Raw genomic sequence first — 17623 nt, forward strand, 5'->3', positions numbered from 1 at the left:
ATGAAGATTTAGTACTTTGCCTGGGATGTATCATTGAGCAAGCACCAATAACTACCACCACCACAAAACACTCTCTTCAGATGAATAACTCCAAAACAAGGAAACGCAAGCAGAACCTCTCCTAAAATTTGGACCCACGTTTTCAGCTGTCTGGAGGCATGTTCTTCTAGCGTGTGTTACTGAGAGCTACACACCACAGGTCTGGAACCGGATTCAGATATGCTCTGAGAAACTTTCCACAGTGAAACATGTTCCCCAGGCTTCCCTGGCCAATGAAGCTGTAATGATGAGTAATACAGGCTTTGTACATAGTCCGGAAGGATAAGCAGAGCTGCCAGTTATTCGGAGCTCAGCAGTGTCCTAAACACTTACATACGTCTCCTCCTTGCCTGTGCCTAGCGGCCCTAGGATCTTCAGAGTACTTTTGAACACCTATGGGAAAGGTGGTTGTCAAGTGCAGTGATGGACCAGTCATGTGGAAGTGTTTCTTGGGGGTCTTTTATTTCAAATCCCACACTCTTGACCATAGAGTCCAACTCTAGAGTCTAACCTCAGCGTGAACATTGCAACAGAATCTTGAGAGATGCCACAGTGACGTCAGCCTGTTTTCCTAATATGAGAGTCCGGAGCGGGGAACTGTGAGCCGCTCACAAAGCTAGACCGCACTCTTACTTCAGACCATTTTCAATCTCCCCAACCTTCACACTTGAGATGTGAAACGTCATGTCTCTTTCAAAATAAGAGTTCCCTACCGCTTCTCCCCTGTGTTCCAACCTGTCGCTATTGAGTCAATCCTGAGTCACAGAACCCCACTGGGCAGCGTAGAACTGCTTCATAGGATCCCCAAGGGTGTGGTTTTGATAGAATCCGACTGGCAACACCTCTCTCCTCTGGAGCGTCTGGTGGGTTTGAACTACAGATGTTCTGGCAAACAGCTGATGGCTCAGTTGCTAGGTATCTAGGACTGCTTAGACTCAAACAAAGGAACTTCAGATCCTTAGTAGAACATTTCATGATTTTGTCATTCCATTTTCCCATCCGTGTTTTCAAGTCAGGAGTGTTATTATTTTAAAAATAAATAAAAGAGCAAATTGAAAAATAAAGTGGAGATATTGAACCCCCCTCCCCCACTCATTGTTGTGGGAATGTAAAATTGTGCAGCTTCTGTGAAAAACGGAGTGGCGTTGCTTCAAAAACGAAACATGGCAGTACCACCTACCCCTGAAATGCCACTCCTGGGCAGGTGCTCCAAAGGATTGAAAGCAGATGCTTGTACCCCAGTGTTCATTTCACCCTGATCGAAACAGCCCCAAAGAGGGAACAATAATGGCTAAACAATGGTACACTGGCACAATGGAATATTATTCTGCCATGAAAGGAGTCAAGTTCAAACTCATGCCCAACAGCAATTAAACTCGAAAACGCTCCAAAAGAAATGAAAGAACAAGTGTCACACCGCCCCACTGATGTCAAATATCTAGAACCGACTTCTGCACGGAGATAGAAAGCTGAGCAGTGGTACCAGGGATGGTGGGGAAGAGAGGACTGGATGGCTGCACTTACATGGAAACACAATTTCTATTGGCAGTGAGTGAAAACGAAAGTTTGGGGAATAAATGATGATGAGAGTGTCACAATAGTATGAGGGTGATTAATACACTTGGAAACAGTACACACACACACACACACACACACACACACACACATTTTCCCCCTTGCCCATCTCAATGACCCCTATCACTTTCTCCTTCTCAATATTCACCAAGATTTTTCAGTTTTGTTTTCGTGTTGCTTTCACATCTGTCTACACCGTTCTATTCATCTAGTGAGCCACTACCCTATCTTTGGCCCTCACAAGGAGCCTTGGTGGCATAGGGACTAAGGGGTTGCCTGCAGACGGAAAGGTCAGGGGTTTGAACACTGATGAAAGAAATACAAGGTGATCTGCTTTGTATTTTAGCCCATGGAAAACCTATGGGGCAGTTTGCTCTGTCCTGCAGTGTTGCTATGAATCAGGATTGACTCAATGGCACCCAACAACATGATATTAATCTGGTCTGTCTTTTGATCTTCCAATTTAGTTTCCCTTAAAGTCCCCTCTGCTTCTCTGTCTGCTCCAATCTCTTGCAGATTCTGCATATCATGATTATCGTCAATGCCCCTCTGAAAGTGTGATTTTTCTAGTACAAATCCTTCCTACATGTCTTAGTCTATTCACATTTCCTTGGCTCTTCTATGTATTGTTCTATTCAAAGTACTTCCAGTGTTCAGTTAGGCGCTATTTCATGCTGTTTTGTTGCTGAACAATGGAGAAGATGCAGCACTACCTCGGTGCAGTCCATTTAATGAAAATGCAAAGGCTTCTTAAATTGAGGAGCCAAATTCTTCCCAGGAGAGACTCAGATGGTCCTTAAGGACACACGTTCCCATACCCAATTGTTCTCTAGTCAATCAATAGTCCATAAATCCCTGCCGTGTACCAGACACTACGTTCTAGGGGCATTTGACAGCATAAACAAATGTATATAAACTCCTGCTTTTGTGAGTTATAGTGTACTGGGAAGTTATGAACAAGACGCCATCTATTGTTACAGTGAGTAATTTAAAAATAATTAACCAGAAAATGAGTAACTTATAACTGCACGTGAATAAGAATTCACTTGTTAGAAAAATATATATGTGTATATGCATACAGGTATGTGTGTGATGTTTGGGAGACTTTCAACATATAGCCCTTCCTTTATTTTGGGTAATTAAAAATTTTTTTGAATTAAAAGCAAAGGTTTGAAAAATGTACACTAACACAATTAGGGGTGGGAGGTAGGTGAGGAACGTCAGATGTAAATCTCATTGTGACGGTTACTAATGATAGTGCTTGGTACGGTCTAGAGGCACTGGGCTTCCTGCATGTTCAAGAGGTAGACTTGGCCTTCCCATCATGCAGTTCAAGTTATTCTGACTCCTACTTTACAGCCTAGTCCCCCCCCCCCCCCGCCTTCCTGTCATGAAACCTCCTCAGCCAATGGACTCCTTTTCTAAGCTCCCAAAATACTTTCCCCAATACTTACAGCACATGTCCTTGTGGTGCCTCTGGCTGTCCTACCACATACCCAATTCATACCTTTCCAACTTGATTATATGCTTCATACCGGCAGTCCTGGAGTCTTACACTTATCTGTAGCTCTCTCTGGGACGAGTCAAATGCATTTCACACACTACAAATTGGAATGCTCGTTGATTGATTACCTCATTTGAGAGATGGTTAGCTATATGAGAACTGGCATGCTGAAATGGCTTGTTTTTACCTGATTTCAGGATTGGCCAAGCAAAAATGGGAAGACTATGTATTCTGCATAAAATTTGATATTTTGAGATGTGAGAGAGTTGGTTTATTATTAGTTTTTCCTAGAATGATCCAGCTAATTGCTACAATTCTGTCCTTCAATTTATATAAATAGATACACTAGAGCACAGGATTTCACATTGTACAAAGGCTCTTTAAAGTTTCCTTGAATGAAGGCTGTTTATTGAGAGAACTCAAATCCCATTAAATTCTGTGATACTTGACCAGAGTGCTTTCATGCTCTTCTCCTCCTTTTTAATAATTTAATCTCTTCTGAGTGAGAAAGAAAAAAAGGAATCTGTTGAACCAGACATGATATTTTTTTGGCTCCTTTAAGAGTATTCCATTTTTCTCTCTGGATGGAATAAATTTAAAAGAGAGGAGCTGAACTCTCTGCTCCAGGACACACTATTTAATATAATGGCAGGATTTTCAGTTAATTGCGGTAGCCTGCAATTGACCAGAAAAAAAAAGGATATGTGCATAGAAATTACAATGGATTAACACCTTTGAATTGTTCTTCTAGATAGGGTATGCATGCTGTAAAGTAATTGAAAGGAATTTTCACTTATGTTCCTAATCTAAAATGACCCTGTGCTTCATTTATGGTGTTTAATATTGGTAATTAAATCACGGGTTACCTTTCTGTTAAAAAGAATATTTAGTTCAGACTATGTTTGGAACGGTTTCTACTGACTCATTACTAATGTAAAAAATGTATGATTAGTGATACTATGTAATTCTATCTAAACTTTGCAGAATATAGATATGTATACACACATGTTTAATAATACATGTGTAATATAAGTAATATAATATATGTATATATAATAATACATATAATATATATATAAATTTGTGCCGTCATTTCATTAAACTACCACCACATTATAATTTTCAAAAGCACCACTGAACTGAAGACGTTAACAACGTCTCCCGAAGGAACCTGGGAGACAGAAATTAGTTCATTATACCAAGAATCTAGAAAACGCTCATTCTTTCAGAAAAACAATATATTTGCAAAAGATAAAAGTAATTGACATTATGAGGGGTTTCCTTCTGTTGTCTTATTTCATATTGCTAAATATCTTTGTCAACTTGCTTGTTTTTGGCACGACCATGTATTGTGTACAGTTAGGATTGTATTCAGCCGCAAGCAACAGAGTATAAATGATAATGTCACACCTGGTTAAGGTTATTTCCCATCTCAAGCAACTAGAGCATTTCGTGTCCAAGACCCACTCTCCTTCTTTGATTTCTAGCACCTGGTCCTAACCTTGTAGCTTTGACTCTCTTGCTCTCAATGGGTGCTCTCCTTTTGACATTTCCCAAGTTCAAGTTTAGAGTACAATGGGTAAGAATCCAAAGTCTTCTAGTGAGAAAGGTTTAATTTTAATTAAAAAACATCGTTTTACTTGCATCTATTTGGACAGTGAAGTTCTTTTAGGAAAATGTCCCTACCAGTCACAGTGCAGAACTGCATCATATGTGTGTGCCCAGCTGCAAAAGAGGCTGGGATTTCATTTCAATCCTTATAGTAAAGGGAAAAAGGAAAAACTCGCCGCACATGGTTTTTGTAATCTAATCCGCAATGTGTACCAGGCGGGACTTTCTTGTGTGTGATGTCAGGGGTAGCATCAACACTGAACTTGTGGGTTTAACTTTACCTTGTTGGCTTTACCGAAGCAAAAGTAGACGAAGGGGGTGGGCGGAGTCCCAATTGATTTTTCCTAGGATACCAGGACTAAGAACAAAGTAATAGCACGTGCGATGACCTCTTCTATGCCAGATTCAGATTCATCCTGCCGTCTCTGAGAAAAAGCTATCGAGATGATCCGTGGCAGTAACATCATCTGGTGTCAACTTGAGACTAGTAAGAGTGAAGGGGTGGAGTTCAGCCTGCCCACCAGGTTAAAGCTTGATGACCTCATGGGGAAGCACAAAGGAGAGAAACAGCTGCTCAAACTCATAAAACACACGCAATGATGCCGACTGCAGGAGGAAAGCCGAATCAGTGAATGTGTAAGCATCTCAGTGCCGGCAGGGGTCTCCACATAGGTGCTCTAGCACCAGGGTCCATGTGGCCTCTCCTCAGGGATGTCTCACAGGAAGTGAGCCTTGCTAGCTGAGGCAGGGAACTGGCTAAGGCAGCTGCACACTGATCTGACCATCAGAGAACTAGCGACCAGAGAACCCGAGAGGCGAGGATCACCGAGCCATTTCTCTCTCTACCCTTCAATTAATCCCACATGTGTTAATTGGCCAGGTTGGCACAATAAACCTTAACTATCACAGGTGGTACCTATGATGGCCTGAGTTCCACTGAGGGTCACAGCCAGCCTGGGGAGTCATCTGTGGGCCACCAAAACCCCAGAAGGTGACTAGAACACATGAGGGACAGTGACCAACTAGTTGTGGAATTCCTTCTCCCGTCCATCTGTGAAAATCCAGTCTGGCCACAGAGGGCTCAGGACAATGGAGAGACAATAAGAGTTTGAGGTTAGGCAAGGGGAGGCTGGGCAGAAAGCCCGGAGGAACTCGGGAGATCATTAGGGGAGGCAGGAAGGAGAGCAGAGGTAAGCAGAAGAGTGTAAGGTGGTCACTGGGTGAGCAGGGTCCCCACCCAGGGCAGGGAAGTAGGAGATGGGCAGTAGGCAACCCCTGATCACTACTAGCACCATGACCCTGGGCACAAGGCAAGGTTGGGAAGCAGAATATGCTGTGAAAAGAGACCCCAAAATGCCCAGGACCACCTGACCCTCAATGAACAGAGTGGCAGGAAGTTGGGGCTCTCATACAACACTGTTTTCCCCTAAAGACCTGGTTCCTGGAATCCAACCATGTCCACACGTGAGGAGTGGTGTATATGAGGGGGGATCTCAACAAGTTTGTAGAAAAATAGAATTAAAAGCTAGTGGTATTTCTATTTTGGAAGATCCTCGTATGTATATGTATCACATGAAGTGCTGGCAGTCCTTGGTTAGGTGCTTGGCTGCTAACCAGCTACTCCAGCGGTGAAACCGAGGGCAGTTACTTCCATCACCATCCAGCGCTCCCCGAAAAAAACCAAGTCCACTGCTATCACGTAGGTTCTGGCTCATAGTGACCTTATGGCAGGTTTCTGGGACGATCACTTTGCATAGGAGAAGGCAGTCCTCAGAGCGACTGGTGGGTCAGCAGACCAACGCTAACCGCCATGCCACCAAGCATCACTTTCAGAAAGATTACAGATTTAGAGACCCGAGGCTGTTTTGACTCTTAAGATCACTGTGAGTCAAAACGGAAGTAAACAATATAGGTAATTTACATATGTATCTGTAGTCATAGTTCTAGTTTTCTGGATCTTAAGTTATAAAAATATTTACAAATTACCCTTAGGTATTTTCAGGTTTTGTTGTTTTTATTTTTTGGGGGGTGTGCAGAGAGGAGTCAAATCAAATTAAGCATATAAGGAAGCAAAACCCCACACTTCTCATGTGATTCACAAATAAGAGCAGAACTTTACCAATAAAGCCAATTGGATATTTGCCACAATTCTTCTACTGTGGTAAGGCAGGGAAGAGTTAACAATGAAAAGTTAAATCACATGTTGGCATGAATTGAGTAATTGTCTTAGGATTCCATTTCTCCTGAGCAGATCAAAGTCACATAGTCTTTTTTTAAATGTTAAGAACCAAAACATTAACACGACCCCAAATCAGTAATCCAGTGGGTAATAAAACAACAGCCCCATTGGTGATTTGATCAGTGCCATTATTAGCTTAGTCACGGTTCAATGCTTTATTTTAAGGCAGATTTCTTGACTCACCAACTTATTAAGATAATTCCAGAACACTTAAATTCCAGGTTGAAGATTTTCCTCCTTGCTTAAAGCAGGTTGTGTGTCAAACAGAAGGATTTCTCCCAAGTTGTCTCCCCCAAATATATGCCAAACTTAGCTGCTTGCGAATGACTATGCACTTGGAGGTCATCAGGAGTGGATCAGGGGTCATTCTCCCTAAGAGCTATCAGCCATCTAGAGCAAGCAGTCACCACTGTTTATCCCACGACAAGTAGGGCCCAATCCCTTCTGATAGGGGCAGTAGTTGTGGATCCCCAGAGAGGTCAAACCCGCCTTAGGATGACCAAGGTTAGGCTACCATCTTGAATCTAGAGTCCGCCCATCTTGTCACGTGTATACCCCTAGACCTTCCCATTCCCATGGGCACACCCCTAGCTCATCCCCTTCCTGTCACGCTTATGCCTATCAGACATCCCCTTCCTACCATGTGTATGCCTATTGTACTGCCCCTTCCTGTGACGTGTGGTTACCTGTAATCATGCCCCACCCCCAAGGAGATATAACCCTTGGTTAGCAATAAAGTTGAGGCTCTCTCCTGCTCTTGCCGTCGGCCTCCCCCCACGAGGACCACCAAGCGGGGCTGAGGTGAGCATGCTACCATGAATTGTGTTTGACTCCATTATCCCAATCTCTCCTCTACCTCTCATGCTCTCTATGACTTTACTATAATCTTTACTTATTATCGCTGTACAATTGCGCCTCCCGGACCTGTGCTGATTTGTGGGGGACCCTCCTCACCCCACAAGGTTGGAACTTTCCCTTTGTAGGACATTCATCCTGCTTCAATTCTTCAAGGTCTGTGAATTAATTACACTCGAGGCAAAGCCCACTGATTGCTCTAAGTGGCAGCTGGTGTTTAACATACTTTTATGCAAATAACATGCATGTTACCTGTCTCTGCCATCCGTTCAGCCCCTCATGCAAGAGCTACGTTTGTCAGGCGCATGGGCAGGTTATTTAAGTGGGTGCATTATTTGTCAAAAGTACAGGGATCCAGGTAAGGTCAGGTTGTTTGTTTGTTTGAAGGAGTATAATTCTATAGTTATGAGCCTGGCCCTTTGGTGAATGGAGTTGATCTGAAAGCATTTTCAATAGAGGAATTCCTTAAGTGTCTGGAGACTTTGAAAGAAGTGACTATTCATTACATTTCTTGAGTTTTAAACAATGCGATTGTGCTAGTCCTATTGAAGGAAAGACATGACAGGAAACAAGTGCATTGCTTGGCAATGTAGTAACGCTACCACAGGTGCATACCCATGTTATGATTGCCAGGGAAACATTCCTGAATGCCAAAGTTCTAGTCTACTAACTTAGAATGGCTATTTTTTGCCACCGTGTTGGTGCTTAATGTCAGATCACTCGTTTTCCCATCGCACATACCCACATTTGCTGCTAGACCTTAGCTTTCACTCCAGGCGGATGGCAGTAATTCACCACACTGTCACGAGCACTTTGTGCCACTGTGTGAGTCAGGGATCATGTTATCTTCGGTTCAGTTGTGTGCTAGTCATTTGAGCTAATTGAGTCAAGTGATAGTGTCACAGGACTTACGGGAAGTCCAGAGACTTTTTCCTTCTGCCTAAGCGGCTCCCCCTCAGCTGTCAGCTTCAGGCTTGCGCATAATCGCTGTCCCATCCCTGGAGCCACGTTGCAGCAGGCTTCACTCTGCAGGAGGGTCGAACTTCAGCTCATGTTCCCTGCATTGATTCCACGTTCATTAACAGGGCACTTCGGCTGTACAACAGTTCCAAATGCTTCCTTGCCCTTTCCCCAACTTTCCCCTGCCCACAGCTGATAATTGGAGCCCACAGTCCTCCTTTGGTTTTCTTTCGCCCCGCCCCCACCCCACCCCTGATCCAAGGAGCTTGCTTGCTATGCATTTTAATGGCACTGTGAGGGAAGTCCTGGGTGAGGACTCAGCACTTTCTCCAGTGGTTAGAAATGTCAGCAAGTGGCAGTCAGGTGACCCTTCATTTGCAAGGGCCCAGTGTCCCCTTCAGCCTGACAATTTATAGTAACTTGTGCAGATATTTTACATTCGGATGCTCTGGGTTAGCTTCACTTAGTCATTTCCATGTCTAGTTCCTTCATCTTTTTGCTGGGGGGGTGGGGTGGGGTGGGGGAGGAAATACAATATTAATATATTTAATTCCTATCCTGCAAGGAACAGTGATTAGGCTAGGATTTTAGTATGCTCCCAGAAATTATTTATGAAAATGTTTTGAGAATAAATGCCTTGATTTTAAAACCTTGCTTTTCAGTTCTTTTGTGAAATGGATGCAAACAGTGGTTATTTTCATAAAAGACAGGATATGTGTAATCTACTTCTAAAATGCCACATATGAATTTTTCTTGGTGGTGTACTGGGTTATGAACTGCGTTAGCAGTTCAAAATCCCTATGCATCCTGCTAGAGAAAAAGGAGATTTTCTGCTCCCATACAGGTTTAGTCTTGAAACCCCAAAGTAGGTGGTTCTACTCTATCCAATAGGGTGGCAATGATATAGAATCAATTAGGTGGCAGTGAATTTTTGTTTTTCTGGGAAAAGTCAAGTGAAACTTGTCACTTTTGTTTTCGATGTTGAGTAAAATTTCCCATCTTGACATTAATACCCCAACATTAAAATAAAAATACTGATAGTAAGGACTAAAAAGCCATTATAAATCTCCCGAAACACTAAGTGAACTCATTAACTCTTAGTTTTAAAAAAAATTAGCATTACAAAAAATGAAAACTTTGTTTAATTTTATTTAAAGCGATGACTGGGAAGAATGGAAATAGAAGTCAGTCCTTTCTATTTCAAAACTCATACTCAATTTGCTGTACGATTAGTTAAAATAGGCACATGCATTTAAAAATGAAAGCAAAGAGAAACGTTCTCATCAGCTTATTAACTCAAATAGTTGGATATGGAAGTAATTGCCCTAATTTTGGCCTTTGTCATTGGGGGAAACGTGAGATGAGAGGTATGCTAGGGCAGATTGACTAGAGAAATAAATCCAAGGATACTCATATATGAGTAAAAAAGAGCTTTATATCAAGGGGTAATTGTTGATCATGAGATCAAGTCTGTAAATGTGATATTAGTCCATAAGTCCCTCTTCAGACTCATGCAATGATGCAGAATGCAGGGAGATCACAGGCACGTGTGTACAGAGTCTTGTAGATCCAATGGTGGTGGAAGCATTACAAGGCTCTGGCAGGTCAGAGCCATGTGGCTCGCCAACAGGAAGGTGAAGGCAGAAAGAGAAGAGGAGGTTCCCAGGACCCTCCTTATGAGAAGGTCACACCCACAAGGAGGCACCATCAAGCTGTGACCTGATTGACAGGCTAGATTCCACCCCTACACTGCAAGTGGACATGAAATTATGCAACTACTAGAGGAAATAATGAAACTACATGAAGGATGAATTGCTAAGTCCTGCGTTGCTGTGAATTGGAATGGACCTGATGACAGTTTGAGTTTGAAAACTTACAAGTAAAAAGTAATGCTGGACAGCTTAAATCTTTTCTCTATTAATTAGGATGTTTTCATTTTTACTTATGGCAGTATCAATCCTGAAATTAAACATTGGGACATCTGCTGCATAAGACCTCTTTAAATCATTAAAGAGCAAAGATGTTACTTTGAGGACTAAAGTGTTCCTGACCCAAGCCATGCTATTTTCAATTGCTTCATATGCCTGTAAAGATTGGCCAATGAGTAAGACATATCAGAGAATAATTGATGTATTTGAATTATGGAGTTCACAAAGAATATTAAAAGCACCATAGAAGCCAGAAGAACAAACCTGTCTGGATAAAATATAGCCAGAATGACACCTTGTTTGGTAGAGGGACAGTGAAAAAAGGAAGGCCCTCCACAAGATGGATTGACACAGCAGCTGGAACAATGGGCGTCAACATAATTGTGAGGATGGTTTAGGACAGGCCAGTGTTTGGATATGTTATACCTGGGGTTGCTGTAAGTCTGAATCATCTGAGAGGCGCACAACAACAACAACAACAAAGCATACAAGCAAACTGTGGTAGTTACATAATTTCATGGCAACTTGAAGATATGAGTGAAGGGGTGAAGTCTAGCCTGTCAATCAGGTCACATCCAGCTGATCCCTCCTTGTGGGCATGGCCTTCTTATAAGGAGGATCCTCGAAACTTCCCCTCTCTGCTTTCACCTTCTGGAGACCTGTCAGATCCCTTGAGATGTGTTCACTGCCATTGGATCCACAAGGCTCTGCATCCACCGGCCTGTGATCTTCCTGGATTCCGTATCATTGCATGTACCTTCGTATCTGAAGAGGAATATATGGGTTATCAGATTTATGGACTAGTATCAAATTTATGGACTTAATCTGCACTAGGCCGGGATGTTCTTCTGATATATAACTACGTCTTGATATTAAGTTCTTTCTTATACATATATGACTGTCACAGGATTTGTTTCACTAGTCAACTCTCTCTCTCTCTCTCTCTCTCTCTCTCTCACACACACACACACACACTAAAAATGACCTTTTAAATCCCATTTTGTTATCTAAAATAATATATTTATTGATTCAAAATCATAGAGCTACTGATTCCACCACTCCGCAGGATTTGGGAGGTATTTATATTTTACTAAGCATGGAGGATGTGACACTGTTTTCTCATCGACGTCCACAGGAAACCCTTAAGGAAACATGCAAAGCAAACCATTCATTGGTAGTGGGTAGAAAGAAAAATTTAAGCAACAAATGGTGTTAGAATACACACAACAGGAGAGATCAAGAGGGTTTAGAAGAGTCCCATGAGTGAAAATGTGAACAAAGAAAGAAAGAAGGGATGTGTTAGGCTAGGAAGAAATAAGTGAAGCCCATATTTGGAGATAACAGTTATGAGCAGAGTTTAAGCAAAACCTGTAACTTGGCAAAGGGCATCATGCATTCTAATGTGCTCTAGGAAAGACACTTGTACTGGTGGAAATGGAAGTCAAGGACAAGTTCAAGGAGATAAAGCTGGTAGCTAAAACACTGTATAGGGTGGGAGACTATCAGGTCCGATGATGCTTACAGTTTTCAGCAGCATGTACATTGACTTTGTTTGTACCTCACTTTAAAGCCAACATGAAACTGATCCTTGCCATCACTGATTCTCGCTCATCACGGTCCTATATCATCGAATGGAATAATCCCCTAAGGTGTTTCCAGTGCTGTTAGCCTCTACTGGCAGAGCCCACTCCATCTTCCCCGCTTGAGCGCGCCAAGGGCTGTCACTGCAGTTTGCGGCCCCACGAGGAGCCCACTGTGCCAGGGCTCCGAGGAAATAGAGAAGCCAAAGGCACGATTTTATTTTGCTCCCTTCCATAATAACTCTAAAGCTGGTGCACTCACTTTTTAACAAGGATGCGACGTACTCAGTGCTTGATAAAGACATTATCATTTAAAATCATTGAAGAAAATCGGATTTTATTCATAATATGGAAATATTAATTTCTGATTGTTCAATGTATTTCAACTAATTTTACATCATTTTCTCTTATTGTATGTTCTATTATTTGGTCCCTAGTCATGTGAAGGTACTGTATTGAATAATTTACTTTCATTTTTTTAAGATACTGCCTTGACTTGTTCTTGAGAGATTTTCCTGGAAGCATATTTTCTTCCAGAGGATATAATGCCTTGTTCATATGTGCAATGAATGTAGTCTATGTAATCCTTTCCACAGCACTTTCCACTCTAATTTTACTGTATAGGAAAAACATCATCATACTTTTCATTTTTATCTGAGGAAATCCCAAAATTTCATGGTACACGTATGAGTCAATGAATGGTGCAAAGCCACAAGGAAATGTGAGGCGCACACTAAATCTTCAAATGTTGTCATCTTGTTGCTGTTGTTGTTATGTACCGTCCTGTTGGCTGCGACTGAGAGCAACCCGATGAACATCACAATGAAACACCGCTCAGCTCTGTGCCGCCCTCAGCATTGTATTTGAGCCCACTGTCCCATGTCTGTGCCAGTCCACTTTGATGAGGGTCTTCCTTGTGTCACCGACCCTCTCCTTTACCAACTGGGATGCTGTATGTTGAAGGCCTTCCAAGCTGAGGAGCACATCTTCCAGGACTATGTCAGAAAACGGTCCACGGCTATTCACCAAGGGTCTGTGGTTCATTGTTCCGAAATGGACCGACTCTTCCTTTCTCATCTGTCCAGAGTCCGGAAGCTCTGCTGAAACCTGTTCACTGTGCTGATCGTTGAAATACTGATGTCATAGCTTCCAGAATCACAGCACCATACAAGCCACCACAGTATGAGAGACAGGTAACTGGGGGAAAGGTGCGATGTGACACTAAAAATTACTAGCCATCTTCAAGGTTTTGAAATATTTCTTCTGAGATGTTCTACGATGGTGAAATATATTGCAAATTTTTTGCTGTTACTTAAACTCTTAGGTTTGTTATGTCCAATTGAGACTAGCAAAAGCAATCTGGCTTTATTTCTAATAAAATTTGTACCCATCTCAGCACCAATAACAGTGGAGGAATTTTATCTAGTCCAGAGTATATACCAATAATATGTCTTATAATGTTATTGAATTAAAAATGACCAGTTGGGCCAGCCCGAATCCCAAATATGTGTACAGCACCCCCTCCCAGCAGAAGAATTCACTTCAGAGGACAGCACTGAAGCTACAGCGCAGGGAGAGGGACATGTCTGATCAGAGCACACAGGAGCGAATGAAGCGGGAGAAAGAGAGTGGAGCACATCCTGGTCCACCAAGCCTTGAGGATGATGTCCCTGCTCAGAGCAGCCAATGCACAGAGGGGACCATAGGGCCAGCCTCACTATGAGGCATGACTTCCCTCACTGACCCATAGGGCTATGGGGAACAACACTGGAGACACAATGTGGGAATTGCATTCCATCTGACCCCACCACACTGAGGCGAAACACTAAGGGTGTACAATAGAACAGCAAGAGGAGCAGAGCAATAAAATCCCCAGGGAATACCGAAAATAGACTTTGGGGCCAGGGCGTGGCACCCCATCTGACTCCACTGTAAAGCACTCCTAAAGGTCAACAAACAGACCTTGAACTATTTAAAGGCTTTTCTTTTTTGTTTGTTGTTGGTTTTTGTTTATTTTGTTGTTTTCTTTTGCTGCTTTGTCTTTTTTTGTGCTTATTATTCTCTTTGCAGTTCTATCTAGATAAGATAGGCAGGATAAACAATCTGGAGGAGAGCACAGTAAGACAGTTCTGGGGGGCGGGGCATGGGAGAGCAGGAGGCAGGGGAAAGGAAGTAAGTGTTAAAAAACCCAGGGGCAAGGGAACAACAAGCGATCCAAAATCAATGGCAAGGACGGTATAGGAAGCCTAGTAGGGCTTGATCAAGAGCAATGTAATCTAGAGAAATTACCAAAACCCAAATGAAGGCAGAACTTGTTAGTGGGACAAGAGGAAAGTAAAAGGAAATAGAGGAAAAGACTAGGAGGCAAAGGGCATTTATAGAGGCCTAAATATAGGCGTGAACATATGTAAATATATTTATGTATGATGGGCAAATAGCTCTGCGTACATATATTTATAGGCCTACTATTAAGGTAGCAGATGGACATTGGGCCTCTAATCAAGTACTCCCTCAATGCAAGAACATTTTGTTCTATTAAACTGGCATTCCATGATGCTCACCTTCCCAAATTGATTGATGAAGACAAAGTGGGTGCATAAACAAATGTGGTGAGGAAAGCTGATGGTACCCAGGTATTAAAAGATATAGCATCTGGGATCTTAAAGGCTTGAAGATAAGCAAGCGGTCATCTAGCTTAGAAGCAACAAAGCCCACATGGATGAAACGCACCAGCCTGTGTGATCATGAAGTGTCAAAGGGATCAGGTGTCAGGCATCAAAGAACAAAAAAATCATATCATTGTGAATGAGGGGGAGTGCAGAGTGAAAACACAAAACCCATCTGTAGATGACTGGACATCCCCTTATGAAAGGCTCACCGGGAGGAGACAAACCAGTCAGGGTGCAGTGTAGCAACAATGAAACTTAAAACTTTCCTCTAGTTCTCCAATGCTTCCTCCCAACCCCCACGCCCACTGTCATGATCCCAGTTCTACCTTCCAAATCCAGCTAAACCAGAGCATGTGCACTAGTACAGATAAGAACTGGAAACACAGGGAATACAGGACAGATAAACCCCTCAGGACCTCTAACAAGAGTGGCAATACCAGGAGGGTAAGGAGAAAGTGGGGTAGAAAGGGAGAAACCAATCACAGTGATCTACATATAATCCCATCCCTGGGGGATGGACAACAGAAAAGTGGGTGAAGGGAGAGGTCAGACAGTGTGAGACATGAAAAAATAACAGTAATTTATAAATTATCCAGGGTTTGTGAGGGAGGGAGGGAGGGGGAAAGTGAGGAACCGATTCGAAGGGCTCAAGTCGAAAGAAAATGTTTTGAGAATGATGATGCTCAGGAAAATACAAATGGGCCTGATACAATGCATGGATGTATGGATTGTGATAAGACTTGTACAAATTCCCAGTGAAACGATTTTAAACTAATATAATAATAATGACCAGTGAGTAGATTTTACCTTCCCTGTGGGAGACCTGGGCTTGCCATCACCCCTCATCTGTCAAGGGGAGACTTGAGTGTTACTGGAAGTGGAACAGTTCTCAACAGAGCCGACAGACTCAGATCAACGAGGAAGAAAGGCCTGGCGATCCACTTCCTGAAATTCACTATGAAAACCCATGGGACAACATGGCCTGATCCACAAACATGAGCACAGCATGTTGCTCAGCTGTGATGACTCACGAGGTCACCTTGAGTCAGGGATTATCTTAACAATAGTTAACAACAACAATAATCCCAGTATGTTCTTATAGTATTTAATGTAGAAAGCTTGATTTTACAATGAAAAGTGAAATAGAAAGGATTCGAGATTTGATAAAAGAATAGTTTAGCTTATAGTCCTTTAGGACCTCTGGTGGTATAACTGTTGCGAGTTGGGCTATCTCCATGGTCGGCAGTTCGAAACCACCAGCAGCTCTGAGGGAGAGAGATGAGGCTCTCTAGTACCTCAAACAGTGACGGGTTCGGAAACTCGCAGGGGGCTGCTGTGAGTCAGCATTGGCTCGATGGCAGTGAGTTTGTGTTTGTGTTGTAGCCACTCCCATAAAGAAGAGCCGTAATATCTCATAGCAGGGGTGGTAAAATCCGGAGGGTGAGCCATGCTTGGCTCATTTGGCAGGAACTTGTGGCTCTGAAGTACAATTGAACATTTTTAAAGATACTATTCAGATCGTGGTGATTTCGTTTGTTTGTGAAAATAGATTTATGGCTTCTGAATAATTTTTAAATAGTTGTGAGGGACAGGATTGACATTTCAATCTCAAAAGTTGGCCGGCCCCCACCCTACATGATTCTGAAGGCCAGTAACAAATTATATCATCCACTCCAAATCATTTTCTCTTTAACCTTGTTCCCCATTTTGGTAAGATGGACTCAATAGGTGGATATTCGTTTGCAGTTCGGCAGACGTAAGTGAGTGTCTCGATGTAAATTAAATAATGATACTATTTCACATAGTATTTACCAGAGTGTAGTTCATAATATGTCTCAGAAATATGTGGCATATTTTAAAGACAAAGACACCTGTTTGTCAGTTTTAATAGTACGTTTGTGGCTTGGAACCTATGTCAGTGGCATTTCAAATAACGACAGGGTCACCTGTAACACATACATTTCCACAGTTTCTGGACGAGGACAGAAAAGAAAGATAGGCTTGACTAGACTGGAAGACACTCAGAATCCCTCGGGCTACACCCATGGAGTCTATCCTACCAAAGGTCATACCAGGACACAGAGCAGCACAACATTGTCTTCTGTTGTGGATGGGGCCCAAGTCAATGGCAATTCACAACAAGAAGAAAGATAAGCAACCCCAGGGCCCTGGTTCTATTCTCTCTGAGAACTCACAGGCAGCTTTTCAGTGAACAGCAAAGATCATCTAAACCAGTGCTTCTCAATCTGTGGGCCGTGACCCCTTTGGGGGTCAAATGACCCTTTCACAGGGTCACCTGATTCATACCATTAGCACACTCACAGTTATGAAGTAACAATGGATATAATGTTATGGTTGGGGTCACCATCATATGAGGGACTGTGTGAAGGGGCCGCGGCCTGAGGAAGGTTGAGAACCACTGCTGTAAACCACAGCACAAATAATGTTCAGAAAGATTTTTCTCAGCTACTCTCCTTGTCCTTTCACACCTCATGACCGATCATTAACTGAGAAATAGCTTTTCTGAAAGGAAGCACATGGAGTTGGCTCATCTGTAGTTTCGAGACTGCTTAAATGCAGTCCCTTTTTTATCATGTGTTTTTGTGAAATAAGCTTGTAAATTGGGTGATGATTCGTCTCCGTTCATACCAATGGTGTCAGTT

This window comes from Tenrec ecaudatus, chromosome 5 (assembly GCF_050624435.1).
Source record: "Tenrec ecaudatus isolate mTenEca1 chromosome 5, mTenEca1.hap1, whole genome shotgun sequence".
NCBI classification, from domain to species: Eukaryota; Metazoa; Chordata; class Mammalia; order Afrosoricida; family Tenrecidae; genus Tenrec; species Tenrec ecaudatus.